The following is a 16,655-nucleotide window of genomic DNA, read 5'->3' on the forward strand; positions in this document are numbered from 1 at the left end:
AACTGCTGTCTTGTCTTACAAACATGGGAATACCAAATTTCAGAAACTCACAGAACAGATCTGACACTAACATATGCCCCAAACAATCCCTGCAATGTGTTTCCAATCTGGGTATTGTGGTGAAATAAAGATATAGCAAGAACTGAAAGGTCCCCATTCTGGAACCACTTAGGTCCTGCAGTCTCAGAAGTCGTGAAGGGAAGGTTTCATTTCACCTAACTTCAGTTGCGTAGAGAGGGGGCTGTAATCCCAGCTAATTACCCAGGCTCCCTGGATGGCGTGTACCTCTGGAAGGAGGCTGCAGACAAGCTGCCAGAGCTGGGAGGAATAACCACGCGCCTCCCTGTTAGGGGGCCAAATTAGGCTGGAGGAGCCTTATCCCAGCTGCTACAGCGGGATGGAGAGAAGCTCGTAGGCAATTAAGGCGTTCAGCTGGGTACCAGCATGGGGCTGGCTCCTGCAGCAGCACGCAGCTCGCTGGGACTCTGAGGTGCACTCGAGAAGCATCAAGCAGCTCGCCTGCAAGCCTAGCATGGTTGTGGGCAAAATTGCTCTGCTGAGCAAGCTAACTGCTTCAAAGCAGCTTCGAACCCTTCAAACTCTGTCTGCTCGTGACTGAAGTGTAACCACAGCTGAGCCTGCCTCACTAAGCAGTAGAGCTATTTATACTGGCTTAAAGGAGCATGGGCAGGTAAACAAGATCTGACAGATGGCTTAAAATGTGGGTGGAAGTCTGTATTCCTCAAATCTTTCAGTTTGCCATTTTCTAGCCCTGCCAGCTACTTGTAGAAAAGCATACAGGCACAGCAATGGTTTTCGAGTTAGTGAAAATAAAAACCAAGCACATTAGTTTCCAACAAGATGTAAAAGACCACTGAATGCTTGGTGCACACAGGCTTTCGAGCAATAGTCTTCTGCCTGAAAATGTGTCATGCAAAATATTCTTGGAAAGCACTGCATGGATGGTTGTTTTACAGGCTGCAACGCAACTTGTGATTAGCGAATGTGGACAGAGCATTTGAAAATTTCCTTTTATATTGCAGCATGCACAAATAAAAAAGATTTCTGTAGTGGTGCATTATTACACCTTCGTGACTTAGAATGCATTGCGTAGTTGAAGGAAGTGGAATCACAGAATACGAGTACTTGGAAATATAGCACTTTTTCCAAAAGAGAAGAGAAAGACATCTTTTTTTTTTTCTTTTTTTTCCCCACCAACATAACATATTGTAGAAGGGCTTCCCCAGTATCCCTACCTTGCTATAGATCAGCGCTAGGCTTCCTACATTTTTAGGTTTAATAAATGATTATGTGGTCCTGATCTGCCAACAAAACTTTACTGTAGAAAGGGAACTATTCTTAATAATGATTTTAATAGCAGGAAAAGCTCCTACTACGGATGCTTTTTTTTTTTTTTTATGTCTGGTATAGTTCAGCTAACACATCTTCCTGGTATAAAAATTCATATGAATTCACACCTCTAAACTGTGTTGCTGCACTGGCAGATGTTTACAGTTCATGCCCATAGATTTTAACACAAAATCAGTGAATCTGTAAAACGAGCGTGCTGGCTCTCAGCATCAATAACTGACCATATAGACTCTGATATTGCAAGGTATTTAAACCCCACCTGAAGCATGAAAAGAGCTGTCCCAGCAGTTTGATGTCCGTTGCTGAATGAGAGCTATTTTGGAATGTTTTGTTACCATCTAAACCCAGATCTGAAGCTCACTGTGTTAAACTGGCTTCAGATCAGATCTGACAACATCCTCCCATTCTAGCAAAGCCAGGACATATTTTGCTAGCAGTATTAGGCACTCAGCAAGTGTGTTAGACAACTAGACTAATTTATAATACTTCAGGGTGTGTGTTTGCACAGGTATGTCTGCTGGCAACCACGGTGAGTCATCTAGACAGACCCAGTTTACAGCATGCACTCTCAGGATGCCTTCTCTTTTCTCTGAACAGAAACTTCCCTTTTAGGAAATATGACCGTTTTTTCCTCTATTTCAACAGAAATCAAAAGCACCATTAATGCAGGGGTTTACGTGCCAAATAAACGGGAGGTAATAAAATCAGTGCTGCTGAGAAAGTGGCAGGAGACGTGGCAAGGGAAAAACTCTGCCAAAAGAGAAAACAGAAACCAAATCAATGTCAAGGATGGTCCGAGGCTGGAGCTGACCATGCCCCTCAGGGGACTGGTAGGGTGATGGCAGACCTTACGTTCGGGTTAGAAGAAGAAGGTCCCTGCTGACACAACGGCCCCAACCACAGAGGCATGCCTGGGAGGAAGGCATGTTGCAGCTGCACCCACCTCTTCCTCGGCTTCTGTCCCCCAGCCTCCTGTTTGCCCTCCTTCCAGAGGGGATCATGAACCAGTCTAAGGACACAAGTGGGGTCCCCTTGGCTGCTAGATGACCCACCATGCTTGGTGGTCGTATGGACGCATTACAGTCATGGGAGAGAGCACGGAAAGCTCAGGGCTGGCAATCACAGTCCACAATCACTCTCACCACTGCAGGCTTCTCACCCCAAACCAGCTTCTCCTCCTTTCCCCTTCCGTCTGCAATTTCTAACAGGACCCGAAATAAAAGCATCTATTTTAATAATACCGAGTAACTTGAAAGTACTACTTACACAAAACTTCAGGCTGACAAATGAATGGCAGTTTGGTAGGGTTTTCTCCCACAGTCATGGGCTTCTTAGCTCTGAAAAGTAACAAAGGAAAACAAACAAACAAACAAAACCATCATGAGGAATACTTTCTGTACCATTCATACAACTTTAATCTTGGAGCAGTTACTCAGTAAAATATTCAACTTTTTTAATACGTTGGAGCAAGCAGCTTCAGCCTGGATTATCCCCTTGGCATATGCTCCAAAAGAAGATGATTTTTGTTGGCAGGTGAGGAGCAGCATGGCACACCAAGGACAGCTGTCCCCTTGCCTGGTGCTGCCTGCCGACCTGCCATGGTTTTCCTCCAGGTGCAAGTAGGAGGAGAACAGCCCGGCACAACAGGGCCTTGTTTCCTGCTCATCCTCCTCATCCACTGAGGACACGGGCTGGGATCACTGCTTCCTTCACCTTGTCCTCTTCATTTTCTTGCCTCTCATTTTATCTGACAGCCTCTTGTTGGGGCTCGTAGCTGGGCAGTGAGTCAGCAGCCCACAAGCAGGGTGAGTGGAGCCGGCGCGACCAGAGGGCCCTGCTGACCACCTGCTCCAAGAAGCTTCCTGTGTGGGCGGCCAGCTTCGGAGACACTTAACACACGGGTTACGGTAAATTTTGGTTAACCTCGCGTACACTTCACAGGCACTGGGGGCGGTTAAAACCGGATGACACTGACCTTGGTTTCTCAGGGCCTGGTGCTCAACCTCGTATACAAAAGCTGGGCTTTGCTGTGGAGCTGGCCACACTTTGCTGGCTTTGGGAAGGAAGGGTGAGGATCTGGCCCTAAGTGCTTCCTCCAGCATGGCTTTTCTAGCAAAACCTTTTGCTCCTCAGGAACAGAGGTGAGTCCAGCAAGGTAGCATTTCGAAAGCTGGCGGACGTGTTTGGTGTGAAGTGAAATTTTCTGCTTGTTTTTTCTCACTTTGCAATGCAAGTACTTGTGCCAGTTTGGAAAGTTCTGATTTATAAGGGACATCATTATCATCCCTTCTAATTGCTGTTAATCCTTTATTGAGTTACAACTGAGAGCACTGGAGTCAGTTTCTTGGTCACACACATCTCGTTGGGGGAAAAAGAGAACAACCCACATTTATCTCCAAAGCCATGGATTGAAAATACAATGTTTTTCTGGTTGATTATTTTGATGCATCTCTCCATTTCCCTCAGTAAACAGGAGCTCCAGTTTCCTCACACACTGAACTGGACCAGGCTGCCCAGGGAAGCTGGGAACTAGCTGGAACTAGCTGGTCTTTAAGGTCCCTTCCTACCCAACCCATTCTGTGTTTCTGTGATTCCTTGCCCTTCTGCTGAGGAAGCTCTGATCCTTTGCTTTCAGTGACTCATAGCCTTGATCTTCAGTCCATCCATCACCAAGCAAACACCTTGTGAGCAATGACTTTCGCCCATTTTTGCTCATGAGCACCATAACTTGCTTTCAATTCTTTTATACTTTAATTCCAACGTCTTTTCTGAGTATGTTGAGAACTTTTTGTTTGTAGTTTCAACATAACTACCAGCTAAAACTGACACTTGTAATTTAAAATGCATTCTTTTTCTTCCTTGCTGGCCACAGGGATTTCAAAATTTGAAATATGGTGACTTTTACAATGCAAATTTCAAAAATTCAAAAAAAAAAAAAAAAAGAGAAAGGTGAAAAATACTTCAACAATATTAACAAAATTTTACCTCTACTTCAAAATGATCTTCAATAGTGATTTTTTTTTTTCCCTGTGCACACATTTTTAAAGCAGAAGAAAATGGTGTACTCTGGATAATTTGCTTTGCTCACAGGCAAAGAGCTGGTATGGCATCAATTGCTTTTAATTGTTTATTTCTTGCCCCAAGATCTCAAACAGTCATTGGTAAGTTGTTTTCTTTAAAAAAAAAAAAAAAAAAATCTGGCTTTGAAAGTAGTACATTTGTCTGTATTTGATGTTAGGCAATGGAAAGGATTAATTAGACTACTATGAATGCATGACCACCAGGCAATTGCTAAAGACATTTGCAGACATTGTGATGGTCAACACTGTTGAACTGCTCTCCTTCTCTCTCTGCCTTTCACATACAGAAACTCACTCATACTTCGTAGAATGAAATTAAGCTGAAGGTAGGAATGGCAGATGAATTTCAACACCATAAAGTGATGACACCACAGGAAAAAAAAAAAAAGTAAAATCCTAACTTTAAAAATGCAGTGCTGTGCTCTGAGTCACTTGTGACTGTCCAGGAATGGAGTCCTGGGGCAACAGTGCTGTGGAAATAAGAGCTCCATGCCCAGGGAAAGGAAGAACCACACCAAACCACTGTCACTACTATGCAGTGTAAAACCTCAGTGTGGCCTTGTCTTGAATACTGTGAGTAGTCCTGCTGTCCCTCTTAAAAAAAGGCCATAGTGGGGCAAGAAAAGACACGCAAGATGGCAGCAAGGGTCGTCAAGCAAGGTCAAACAGCCTCTGTGCAAAGAACAACCAGTGGATTCAGGACCCTTTAGTGTAGAAGAGACAGATGACACAAAGCATTGCGGAACGGATGGATGTGGTTCTTTTCCAATAAAGGAACTAGAAGCCACTGGGCAGGATGGACAGGTGGCAGGTGCAAGCTGGGTGGTGGTGGATCCTTACTCATGCCCTGTGGTGGGGCTTGGCAGGAAAGGAGAGAAACACTTCATGGAGAAATGCATAGAAGTGTGAAAACGCCGAATGCAGGAGCACCAAGTCTAGCTGACAGTCTGCGAGGACTAATTTCTGGGAAAAGTCTGGGTTGACTGTTTGTAGGACTCTGATGTTTCTTCATTGCAACTTGATCTGCAAAAATGAGACCTCAATCCAAAAATGACTGATTTGTGCAGATGAGTCAGAGCAAGTTTTGTTGCACAATGTGGGAACTGTAAACGTGGTAAGGGAGGTTTTGTCAGTCTGAAAAAGAATGTGATAAACCTGATGCTGAAAATAAAGAGCCTTATTTTGTTTTCCCAGGGAGGAATCTAGCCAACATTTTTCTTAGATCCAGCTAAGCACTTTCCGTCATTTCAGTTTTGTGATATAGGTCTACTTCATTCATTGGTTAAATTAACAAAAAATGAGCACACTTATGTGTGGAGATAATAAATAGGTCACATAGTCAAATAGCAGTGACATTGCAAATCCTCAGCATGATTGTGGATTGCTACAGAAAGAGCCATCCGTGATGAACCAGATGCTGTGAGTTCTGGCAAAGTCAGAATTTAACTCTGATCTTTCCATTTCAGCTCTTTCATTATCATAAAGCTGAATGGAATAAATTGAGGGTGAGGAAAGGTATTGTAGTGTGGGTCCAGGGCTACAGCTCAAGGTTTGATTCTAATTACTTCTCTAATTTTGTTATATATTTATTACATGTGACCTGCCCATTAGTACCTTTGCTTAATTTGATGTAGAAATACAATTCTACATTATTCTCACATGTATTTCAACTAGTGTAAATATATTGTATGCTACTGAAATTAATAAAGGAGAGTAAAAATTGGGCTTCTAAATCTATTCTGGAGTAAAATAGAAAATATGGTGATAACATGTCATACTCTACAAGGCAAAAACAAACAAACAAAAAAAAAACTACACACTGACTATCTTCCCATAACTACATTGTGAAAGCTCATTTTGGGTCCTTTAAGGACAGATTAAATGCATTCCATCAGCAACCCAAATCCAGTGCATTCCCATGGAAGGTGCTGGGCAGGATTCTTCACTGCCTCTCTATGGGAGCAGCTGATGATCCTGAGAAGTACATGGTGTGAACTTCAGCTGATCCACAGCAGTAGTTTAGCCTTGATTAACAGCCTCCAGGGATTCCTTCTGGAAAAATGTAGACATGGATGATTTAAAAAGAAATATTAAGGGATATCAATTTTGACAATGTCCTTAAGTTTTTGTTTTGTTTTGGCTTTTCACATGTATTTGAGCCATTCCCCATCATCTCTTTCTCCAGTCCTTCCTTCCACTATCCCTGCATGGCTTTCCTCTTTCACGGGAACTTTAAGATTGAAAAGCAGTTTCCTGTCAATACATCCCAAGAAATCAGAAATGCAGATTAAAAAGCTCTTCAGGTGACTGTTGCCAACTTTAGTTTGATTTTCCTCTGTTGAGGACTAGCCTTTCATATTTAACTTGTGCATACTGGGCTTGGGAAAATCTTGGGAAACTGGGATAGTTTCATAGGCAGAATAACTCTGCTGAGGCAAACCATGGGGACAGGGGGTGAGCTGGAGACTTATAGTCCACTGGTACACTGGTTATCTGTCCCCCACAAAGTGAGGAAAGCATGCAGCGTTTGTCCCTGGTGGATTGAGGGAAAGCAAATCTTCTTGTTTTTGTTTTTGTTTTGTTTTCCATAGGAACTTGTGCCGCATGAAAAATCTTTATTGTAATGCAAGAGTTTTTCAGTGATTGATAGATACAAAGGCACACATGAGCACAGACACACAGAGCTTCCCTTGGACGGCTTGATCACCAAGTGAGATGAATTTATCAATGTGGAGTGGTCAGGGGACAACACCACAGGTGTTGGGGGACTTCTATCAGTAACAGGTAAATGAATGGCAAGGACCACAGACACCCACCCTGCAACAAGGTCACTAATATGGCAGATTTCTGTCAAGCATGAAGATAAGTCTTTCTCAAGGTCACTAGGTAGAGCAAATGAATACCATGAAGAGATTATTTTATTGGAACCTAAATTGTGTTTTCTTTTCTTTCTGTAAAAATGAATTCAAGAGCTGCACAAATGCCATAAATCCTAATACTGGGTCAAAGTCCTCTGAGATCCTACTCATACATAACAATACTGCTTGGAAGGACAGGAGTGGGATGCAGCTGTAGGTGCAGCTCTGTGCCTGCAGGACCACATATGGACAAAGATGGATACCTACTATACAGGAGCATATATATATATATATATATATATATATATATATATATAAAATATATGTATATATATACATATATATATATTATATATGTTATATTATATGTTATATATGTTATATATGTTATATATGTATATATATATTATATATTATATATAATATTATATATTATATACATATATATATATACATATATATATATATATATATATATATATATATATATATATATATATATATATTATTTTTTTTTTGTCAAGAAGTGCTGATTCACCAGAAAGTTCTTGCATCAGGGAATTTCTCATCAACTAAAACTAAAAGAAGGGGGATTTAGATTAGATGTTATGAAGAAATTTGTTACTCAGAGGGTGATGAGGCACTGGACCAGGTTGCCCAGAGAAGCTGTGGATGCCCCATCCTTGGAGGTGTTCAAGATCAGGCTGAATGGGGCTTTTGGCAACCTGCTCTGGTGGGAGGTATCCCTGCCCATGGCAGGGGGGTTGGAACTGGATGGTCCTTAAGGTCTCTTCCAACCCAAGTTGTTCTATGGCTCTATGATTCCACAATCAAAAGTACAGAAAGTCTGCAAAGACGGTGAGGGAGAAAGTGTTTCCATAGTACTGCCCCCACAGTTAGGACGCTTGTTTGGATAGGACAGGCCTTTCTTCACATCCTTATTGATGGCTCACTTTGCCTTTGGAGCTGGCCAACAGCAAGCCTGCAGACAGGACCTGTGGTTTGGCTGTGGCAGCAAGGTGATGACTAGCCATCGAGACAACACTTGTAAAGGTCCCAGTGCTTCAGCTAGGGTGCCATCTGTGACGGAAGTGCCCTGCTTTGCAGAGGAGCCAGATCTAAGTCTTCATGCTGCTAATGCCACCCTCACATGAGCTACCCAGAGCATTTAGCAGTAAGTAGATGCAAGCTGAAATTTCTTAATGAGGAAGACACTGTTGGCTTCTCATGTCTGTTGTAGCAGAGCTGGCAGCCACTTTTTCGCCAGCTCCCCTCTTCCTGCTGCTACCCTACACTGTTTCACAAATATTTTCCTCTCTCTTCAAACACTGAAAATGAAGTTTTTGTTTTTGTTTTTGTTTTTTCAACAACAACAAAAAAAGATGAACTATGTTGATACAATTTACATGAGTCACCCTGATCTCCAAAGAGCTGGATGAGGCAAACACCCCAGGAGAGGGGGTGGGATTTTAAGGAAGGTCCTGTTTTGTGTTTTACCATGATGAGGCATTTTTAATCACATAAAAAGGCCACCATGGGAAAAAAAAATACACACACACAAATACATACAAACCTCATTGCTGAACCACAGGAAAAATGAGCTTGTGCTCCTTTTAAGGATAAGGCAGTCCCAGGGCACTGCATGCTGACAAATCTATTTGACTTTTTAAACCAGAAAGAACCAAAAAAAGATTTTTTCTCACCTATAACATAGGAGTGGCACCCATCCCTGCAGGGGAATAATTTCTGTGACGTACTCCAACAATAATCCTTAAAATACTGCTGTCATTCTGACCAATGACCTGTTGAAATGCTGTACGTACATCAGGTCAGTGATGCATATTATTCCTTCGGAGTGTTTACTGTACGTGCAAGTCAGGACTATGCTTCCTGCAGCTGGCATATGCTGTTGCTGAAGATAACAGGAGATGCTCAGATGGGGTGGGGATACCAGTCAAAGAGACGAAGGTGAGGTTTTTGAGAGCAGTTTGTGTTGGCCTGTCTCTCATGTTTTTAAAGTCAGACCTTCCTGGCAGAGGGAAGGTCAGCAAACACTCAGGACTTCAGGAAATCTCACCCTAAAGAGACAGATAAGGGCTATGAATCATTAAGGGTATTAGTGCAAGATTTACTAATGTTGAATGCTAGTTCAAAAAGGTACCAAAGGAATCCTTTAAGGTCGAAGGCTTAGGCTTGACAGTCATGTAGAGATTATTTGTTTTTGTTATTATTTATTTATTTTTGCAAAAAGGGGACATGGTGAGTGTTAAAAATGAGTATTGGCACTGTAGGATAGATTATATATATAAATGTACTTAGATATATGAGTGAGAAATATACACAGATATAGTAGTTGACAGGGGCACTAAAAGGAAGCACATGAGTGTTTGGAAATAAGCCATATGGAGAAGCCTCTCGCTACAATTATGCCTTGTTTCACACCTGCCCTAGTGCTGGTCTGTTGCCCTGCAGTGCCCCAGTGGTCACAGGCAAGCAGCTGTGCACCTTTTTGTTTGAAATGTATGAACAGTTGAAAAAATCCTGCCCATTACTCTTCCAGTGGAAAATGAGAATTTTGGTTGCCTCCATATTTTCACAGGATGTTCCTGCACTCTTCAGGCTCTCATTTATTGTCACCAGGATATATGAACATTTTCACTTCATGAAGTAGGGCCTGGGTTTTCTGATGGATGAGGACATAAGTGATAAATCCTGAAGGAGCAAGTTATTTAAGTTCTTTATTTAGAAAAAGCATTTAAACACATGTTCTTATTTTCTCTGCAAAATAAAAATGACTCAAAAAAACAGGCTTGGGCAGTCTGAAACTTCACAAATTTGAGTTGAATTCAGTGATTAGTTTTAAATGAGGTTAAAAGCAGTGAGAGGGAAATTTCCAGAGTCAAAATGCATTGTTTCAGTACTTCTGAAGAGAGACTCCAAAGTTTTCGTCTTGCTTACATGTTCATTTAAAAAGATTTTTTGTTGTTGTTTTAACAGTTTGGTTTTCCTTTGTTTCTTACTACAAAGTGTAAGTAACCTGAAAGAAAACATCACCCCCACCCCAAACATTTAGTTTTGGCTCAGCAGAAACTTATGAGATTGATCCAAAATAAAACACACTGCCTTGGGTCTTGACAAGAATCAAGACACTTCCATTATGGGACAACTATTTTTCTTAAATCCTTGTTATTATGACTTTTCAGTTCAGTTACTGAAGAAGACTCCATTACCCAGACGGCACTATACTTCATACTGAGGCAGGTGTGAATAGCTGCACAAGTGGAGAATTAGGTTGCTTACAGGAGCTGTACCCTCTGGTTCTGAACTTCAAATGAACAGATTTTAGAGTAATATATAACACAATAAAAGTATTAAAATAAACATATCTGCCATGGGGTTTGGTCTTACTCCAGGAATGGGAGTATGACTTATTCTATAGAGCTCATGTTTTTCCTCCTTTTCATTCAGGTTTGGACATGAAATTGCATACGCTTTTTTTTTTTTTTTTCTTTCTTTTTCAGTAATAATTGGACCACACAGTCTCCTGTCAACAGAGCACTTACTGTCACCCTTTGACATCCTAGAACCTTTGTGTACACTTGACACATTCAGGCACTTTGTGAAATTGATGTCCAAGAAGAAACAAGTACATACACTTAATAAATCGAGATTCCCAGCAGTAGCTTTCCCTTACAGGAAAAGAAAAATCTCTTTGGGATTAGATCAGATTCTGACACTAGCTCCTTCAAAGAGGATGAGGAAAATCCATGAGCCACACATTTGCTTTCTGCTGTTCTGTGACTTGCAAACATATATATATATGTCTGTATATACATCTGTGCCTACAAGAACACCCCCTCTGCATAGCAAAAGGACCAAAGACTGAACACCAATCAGATAAAATGCCTTCAGATAGAACACGGGCTTGGTACCACACATTTTTGGCCAGCAACATGTATCTTCTAAACTCAAGCAAATACGGAGCTAAACGGTTTACTTCCAGCCCCGCTAAGCTGTGATGCAATTTGGTGTCTGCCCTCACTCTTTTACAAGGTTCAAGCCCTGACTGACTAGCAGCCAGTTACCCTGGAAAACCTCCCTGACAAACAACTGCTTGCCGCCTTGGAAGGCCAGCAGGCAGAGGAGACGCTCCACAGCCGGGCTGACTTCTGCACACAAGTGGGTGGTATGAACATAAAAGGGATGGCATTAGATTAGAGCTGCTACTTTGATCTCCCTACAATAACAATAAAATAGTCATAAAGGACTTTCACTCTGTGGATCTCAAAGCACTAGGCGCAGCGTTAATAAGCCTCGCAACTCCCCTGTGAGGCAGATATTATCACCTCTGTTCTGCCAAACAATAAACCCAGCCCAAAGGTCTGAGATGGTATGCCCCAGGCATGCATGCAGCGCGGCTCCGGCGCGTGACCCAGCTCTCCATGTCCACCCTTGTCCCTTGTGATGGGGTCATGGCCCTGCCAGACACCAGAGGAGATGGCCACCGTGGTCACAGGTTTCTGGTGGTCCCCTGTATGACAAGTGTACCTGGCATCCTTGACATCGCTCACTCAACCATAGCCTGATTTCACCCATTTACTCAGTTTTGGTGAGAGAAACAATGTTTCTTACTCATTTGTTAGCATTCAGAGCATTTCAGTCTCCCTTGGTCTTGATTTTGTTTCATTTTCTCTTGTCTTTTGAATGCATGCCCTTGGTGGAGTTCTTGGCAAGTCTCAGGGATGCTTGTGTCAGAGCTTGTGGGCCCGATGCCTGCACGATGCTGGTTCTGGTATGTTATCACAGCTGAGAGGAAGGAGGTCCCAAGGGAGGGCTGAGGATGCAGCCTTTGGTCTCTCACACCTCTTACCCCACCTGCTTCTCATGAGGGTGCTCTGGAGAAGCACTGTGTTTCCACACCCGCCCTGAGGAACCTGTTACCCCTGCAGGCATGGCCACGGCCAGCCCAGGGCCGTGAGTCAGAGCAAAGACTACACTGTAATTTGTTGTCTTGGACAGCATCCATCTGGTGTGAGATCTGGATCTGACCGGGCAGAATGGGGCTAGCCTAACCCTCTGCTTGCTGTGTTTGCACTTGCCATTGCCCGTGGATGTTGGGCTCCTCGTTCCCTTTCAAGCCTTTAGAGAATCGGCTCCCATCCTAAAAGTCTGGGTGCCTGTTGCAGAATTACCATAATGCTCCTTTTTCCCAGACGTGTCCGCTTTTTCTTCCCTCCAGGCTCGATCCAGGTGGAGTGCTAGCTGCAGCTCCTGTCTGGATTTGGAGAATTGCTGCCAGGAGCCCAGGCGGCCGTGTTGGCTCCACGAGGAGGCGAGGAGGCAGGTTTGGCTGGCTGAGGCAGTCCCGGGATGGCCAGCAGCCTGCGGTTTGTGGGGCAGAGCCGAGCCCTACACACAACGGCAGTCCCAAGGGTCTCTGGTGGGGCCATGGCTTGGGGAGAGGGGCCAAAAGGAGAAAAGCCCTACAGTGGAAGGGATGTGGGCTGGGGGCCAAGAGCAAGCATTACATCAGGGAGACAGGAGCATGAATTAGTGCCTGCACTTGTCTTGGTTAGCACAAGGAGAATGGGATTAATTATATTAATTTTAATCATCTGCTGCATTTGAGGACAGATGGGAGATGGGAGAGACTTCAGGGAGGGGGAGAGCTTGGAGCAAGGGAGGTAGGTCCTCATACAAGTGGACCTGAGGTCCTGGGGGAGAGGGATTGGGAGTAGGGGGGGCAGGAGAAGGTGCTGGAGCCATGAGGTAGGAGTTTGGGATGGGTGGAGGCACCAGTGGGAAGGGAAGCTGGAGTGGCTCTGAGACAGGAAAGCTCCACAGGGCTGGAGATTCTGCTGCAGTGGGATAGTGGAGTCCCATACACAAGATTTGATGTAACTTTGGAGATACTCAAAAGCCATCTGGATGTGGTCCCGGGCAAGCATCTCTAAATGTCCCTGCTTGAACAGGGCGTTGGACCAGGTGACTTCCAGAGGTCCCTTCCAGCCCCAGCCACTCTGTAACTGTGGTTCTGTGAAGCAGAAGAATGGCTTGGGAAGCATGGGCACCCCTGAACCAGGAATGGAGTCAGAAGAGCTTTGGGAAGAAAGGGCTGGGGGATAGATGCTGAGGGCTGCCAGGTGCTGGCAGTTGTTGGGACAGCCAGGCTGGGGCTGGAAACCCCATTTTGATGCCTGAGCTACCTACTGCCATCCCTCTGTCCCCACCTTGTTGGAAATGTGGCATTGCCACTTTGCTATGGGAGCACTTTGCAACAGACTTAATTAATAACCATTTGAAGGGTGTAGCAAAATTGCCCTCTGTATACTACTGAAATAAGACCTTTTAAGACAGAGGACCAAATCACAGAAGCCACGTGACCTGTCATCCTGCAGCCTGGTGAATCTGCCACCCATATGCTTCAGAGCAGATCTGATTTTCCTGAAGCATCCGCCAAACAGCAGTGTTTACCCGCTTCGTGCTCCCCATACCTAAAAAACGTGTCCAGACATAAAAGCCAGGATTGTCTTTTTGTTACTGTGATTTTTAGTAGAGCTAGGTAGAACATATTTTTTTCTGTCCCATGGGAAATTGTTAAGATTTTGAATATTACTGTCTTGAATCAGGAGAAAAAAAAAAATAAAAACACCATTGAAGTCAGGACAAATAGTTAAAATACCAAGTATCTTTTTGAATTAAAAACAAAAACAAAGCAAGTTTCATTTAATGACTTTCAAACTTTTTTTTTTTTTTCATTTTGTTTTTAGCTTTTTAAAATGTTGCTTTATTTATATTACAAAATGAAAAGTGCTTTTAAAGAGAACCTCCCTTCCCCCCCACCCAGAATTTTCCTTTGAAAGTACAAAGGGAGACGTTTAGACAACTCCTAATTTTTTCAATACCTTTCTCAAGGAGGGAAAATTTTCTAAGCCAAGTCTTTTTTTGAGAGGGTTTTGATTCAGCAGTCCTAGCAAAATGTTTTCTGTTGAAACATTCCCAAGCAAAGTTTTTTTCTAGCTTTTGGTCAATGGGAGTCTCTGTCCTTGAGCAGCAAAGAGAACTCCACTTACATCAGTGATCAACCCACTGCAGTGCAACATGGTGCATCCACCCAACTGTTGCCTTTCCTGATACCTCCAAAAGGCCTGGAATAAGGGCTGCATCAGCTGTGGAGGTCCATGTGCATTTTGTTTAGAGGTGTGAGATATGATGACCAAACATAAGGTTTTTTGGGTGAAGGTAGTGTTTTGTTTCTGTGTTTGTTTGTTTGTTGTTGTTGTTTGTTTGTTTGCTTTTCAATGTTATCATTTTGTTTAAAAAATCACCCTGCTTTATTTGCCAGAGGGCATCAAACTGCTTTTCTATTGCCTGAAAGTCTGAGGAACTTGAGGAGTGTGGATTCAAACTGGTCAAGCTTTTTGGGCTTCTGATCAGCACGAGTGAGATATGACATACTGTGCCCGTCAAAATGAAATTCAAGATGAAAAGGTGCCCTGAATGAACAGGCAAGGATTTTATTGATTTCATGCCCTCCCATGCATTTAATATCAAAAATGGGGTTTCAGTCTCAGTTACTCCGATTAGGTCCATCGTTATGGTTTATAAATTTGATGATCCATCAGGTTTGAATGATTTGAACTCACAAAAATCCCAAGCCAGCAGACATCCAAGGAAACATAAAAACATAATCCCTCCCCATGTGGGAGGGATCTAAGGAAATGTCTCAGAGAGCATCAGAGTTAAAGTAACATATCACCAGTGCTGTGACATGTGCCTTTCCAGCTTCTCATATACCCAAATCCCTTTTCTTATATACCTGCATGCCCTGCATGGATGCACACATGCCCACACATACACACGAGCATCATTATTATAAACTTTGATATTCAATTATGGGAACGTTTCTTTTGCTTAATACAGCCAGTGCATTTCACTGGACTTGGTACTTCCCCCCCCCCCCAACCCTCCCCAGTGCAAAAAAAAAAAAAAAAAAAAAAAAAGATCAATGCATCCTCAAAAGACTCTTGGTTTCCTGTCAGCAACCGGTATCTTCTTGACAGATTACCCTAGGGAAAAAGGAAAAAAAAAAAAAAAACACAAAAAAAAACCAACACCAAACCTGACTCTCTCACAGAGTTCATGTTGCCCTCATTTACCTTTTGCATAACAAAAGCTCAGACTGTAATTCTGAATAGATGTTTTGTGTAGTTGAACCAGGTGTCTTGCTTGGAAAGACAGTACATTAAAAGTCAGCAAAATGCCAATTTGCTTTGTTTCAAAACATTTTGTTTCAATCATTGCCAAGGCCTGGGGCTAAACACTACATTCTGTTTTAAGTGTCTCCGCTCTACAGTCAGCGAGTTTTTAAAGTTTTTCTTGTTGTTTATCAGAGTACTCAGATGACAGTCTCACCTAATCCTATTGATCTGGTAGAGATTTTAGAAAGGAAAACCTTAGCTGCATACAATCATGACTATGATAACTTGATGCCCACAAATAATTTCTGCCCAATTAGGGAGACCAGTGAAAGCAAAGATCAGAAATAGATGTCTGTATTAGAAGAATTTTGACTCTTCTCTCATCATGTCATTGGAGTTCAAAAACCAGCACCTGCAACATGTAAGCCATACGCTGTGCCCTGTCGCTGGTTTATTTAATCAGAGTTTAAACAAATATCCTGTGATTTTATTGCTTGTGCTCTATATGTTTGTAAATCACTGGTTTAGCACGGCCACAAGGCCATGCCTGCTCAGCCAAACACACCAAATTTCTTCTGCAGGGGCTTAAGCACATGCTTAAGTACTTTGCTGAACTGGGGCCGCAGTAAGTGCCTTCTAAGTCCCTGCACCTGGAAGCACTTTTGCACATGCCTAATTTTATGCACTTGAGCAGTCCTGGGGAATTTAATGGGGCTACTTATACGTGTGAAGTCACTTGCGTGCGAGTGTCTGGATGATCAGGGCCTAGTGCTAAGCTGCTCTGTCCTGAGGTGTAGTAGGACATCTCCAAGCAACAGCATTTTCTCCTTAAGCCTTTCATAAGCACTGAAGGAAAGTCACAGTGGTCAGAGCAGAAGGTCTTTTAATTCACTATCTTGCTTTTAACAATGGACACCAAGGGAATATGAGCAAGAAACATAGTGATGATGCATGCATACAGCTTGTATCCCCTCCCTTCTCCGAGCTCTGGTCATCAGTGCTTTAGGGAGGTCCTGAGCTGTAGGTTGCGTTAGGTTTGTTGTGTTTCCTAGTCCCTGATTGCCCTTTTTTCCACCTAGGCTTTGTCTTCCAAAACATTCAGTGGCAGAAACTTCCACAGAAAAAAAAGTGGGAAAAAAGCTGTG

At 42.9% G+C, this 16,655-nt stretch overlaps 2 long non-coding RNA genes across 9 annotated transcripts in view; one reads left to right on the forward strand and one right to left on the reverse strand.

The window, feature by feature from the left end:
- LOC119715558 (uncharacterized) overlaps positions 1–3,257 on the reverse strand; it is a 30,548-nt gene extending 27,291 nt beyond the window's left edge. For 3 of the 8 annotated variants that reach the window (XR_011804624.1, XR_005262750.2, XR_005262751.2), the window contains exons 1-2: positions 2,821–2,947; positions 2,638–2,708 (exon numbers count right to left, since the gene is read on the reverse strand). This is a non-coding gene — a long non-coding RNA (uncharacterized lncRNA). Of the gene's footprint in view, positions 1–2,637; positions 2,709–2,820 lie in introns of all 8 variants that reach the window. The other 5 variants (XR_011804618.1, XR_011804612.1, XR_011804610.1 and 2 more) reach the window with 5 other exon arrangements.
- Positions 3,258–3,298: 41 nt separating this feature from the next.
- On the forward strand, positions 3,299–15,287 carry LOC119713382 (uncharacterized). Its single transcript, XR_011804606.1, has 3 exons — positions 3,299–3,512; positions 10,831–11,918; positions 12,549–15,287. It is a non-coding gene; the product is annotated as an uncharacterized lncRNA (long non-coding RNA).
- The last annotated feature ends 1,368 nt before the right edge of the window (positions 15,288–16,655 follow it).

This window comes from Anas platyrhynchos, chromosome 1 (assembly GCF_047663525.1).
Source record: "Anas platyrhynchos isolate ZD024472 breed Pekin duck chromosome 1, IASCAAS_PekinDuck_T2T, whole genome shotgun sequence".
NCBI classification, from domain to species: domain Eukaryota; kingdom Metazoa; phylum Chordata; class Aves; order Anseriformes; family Anatidae; genus Anas; species Anas platyrhynchos.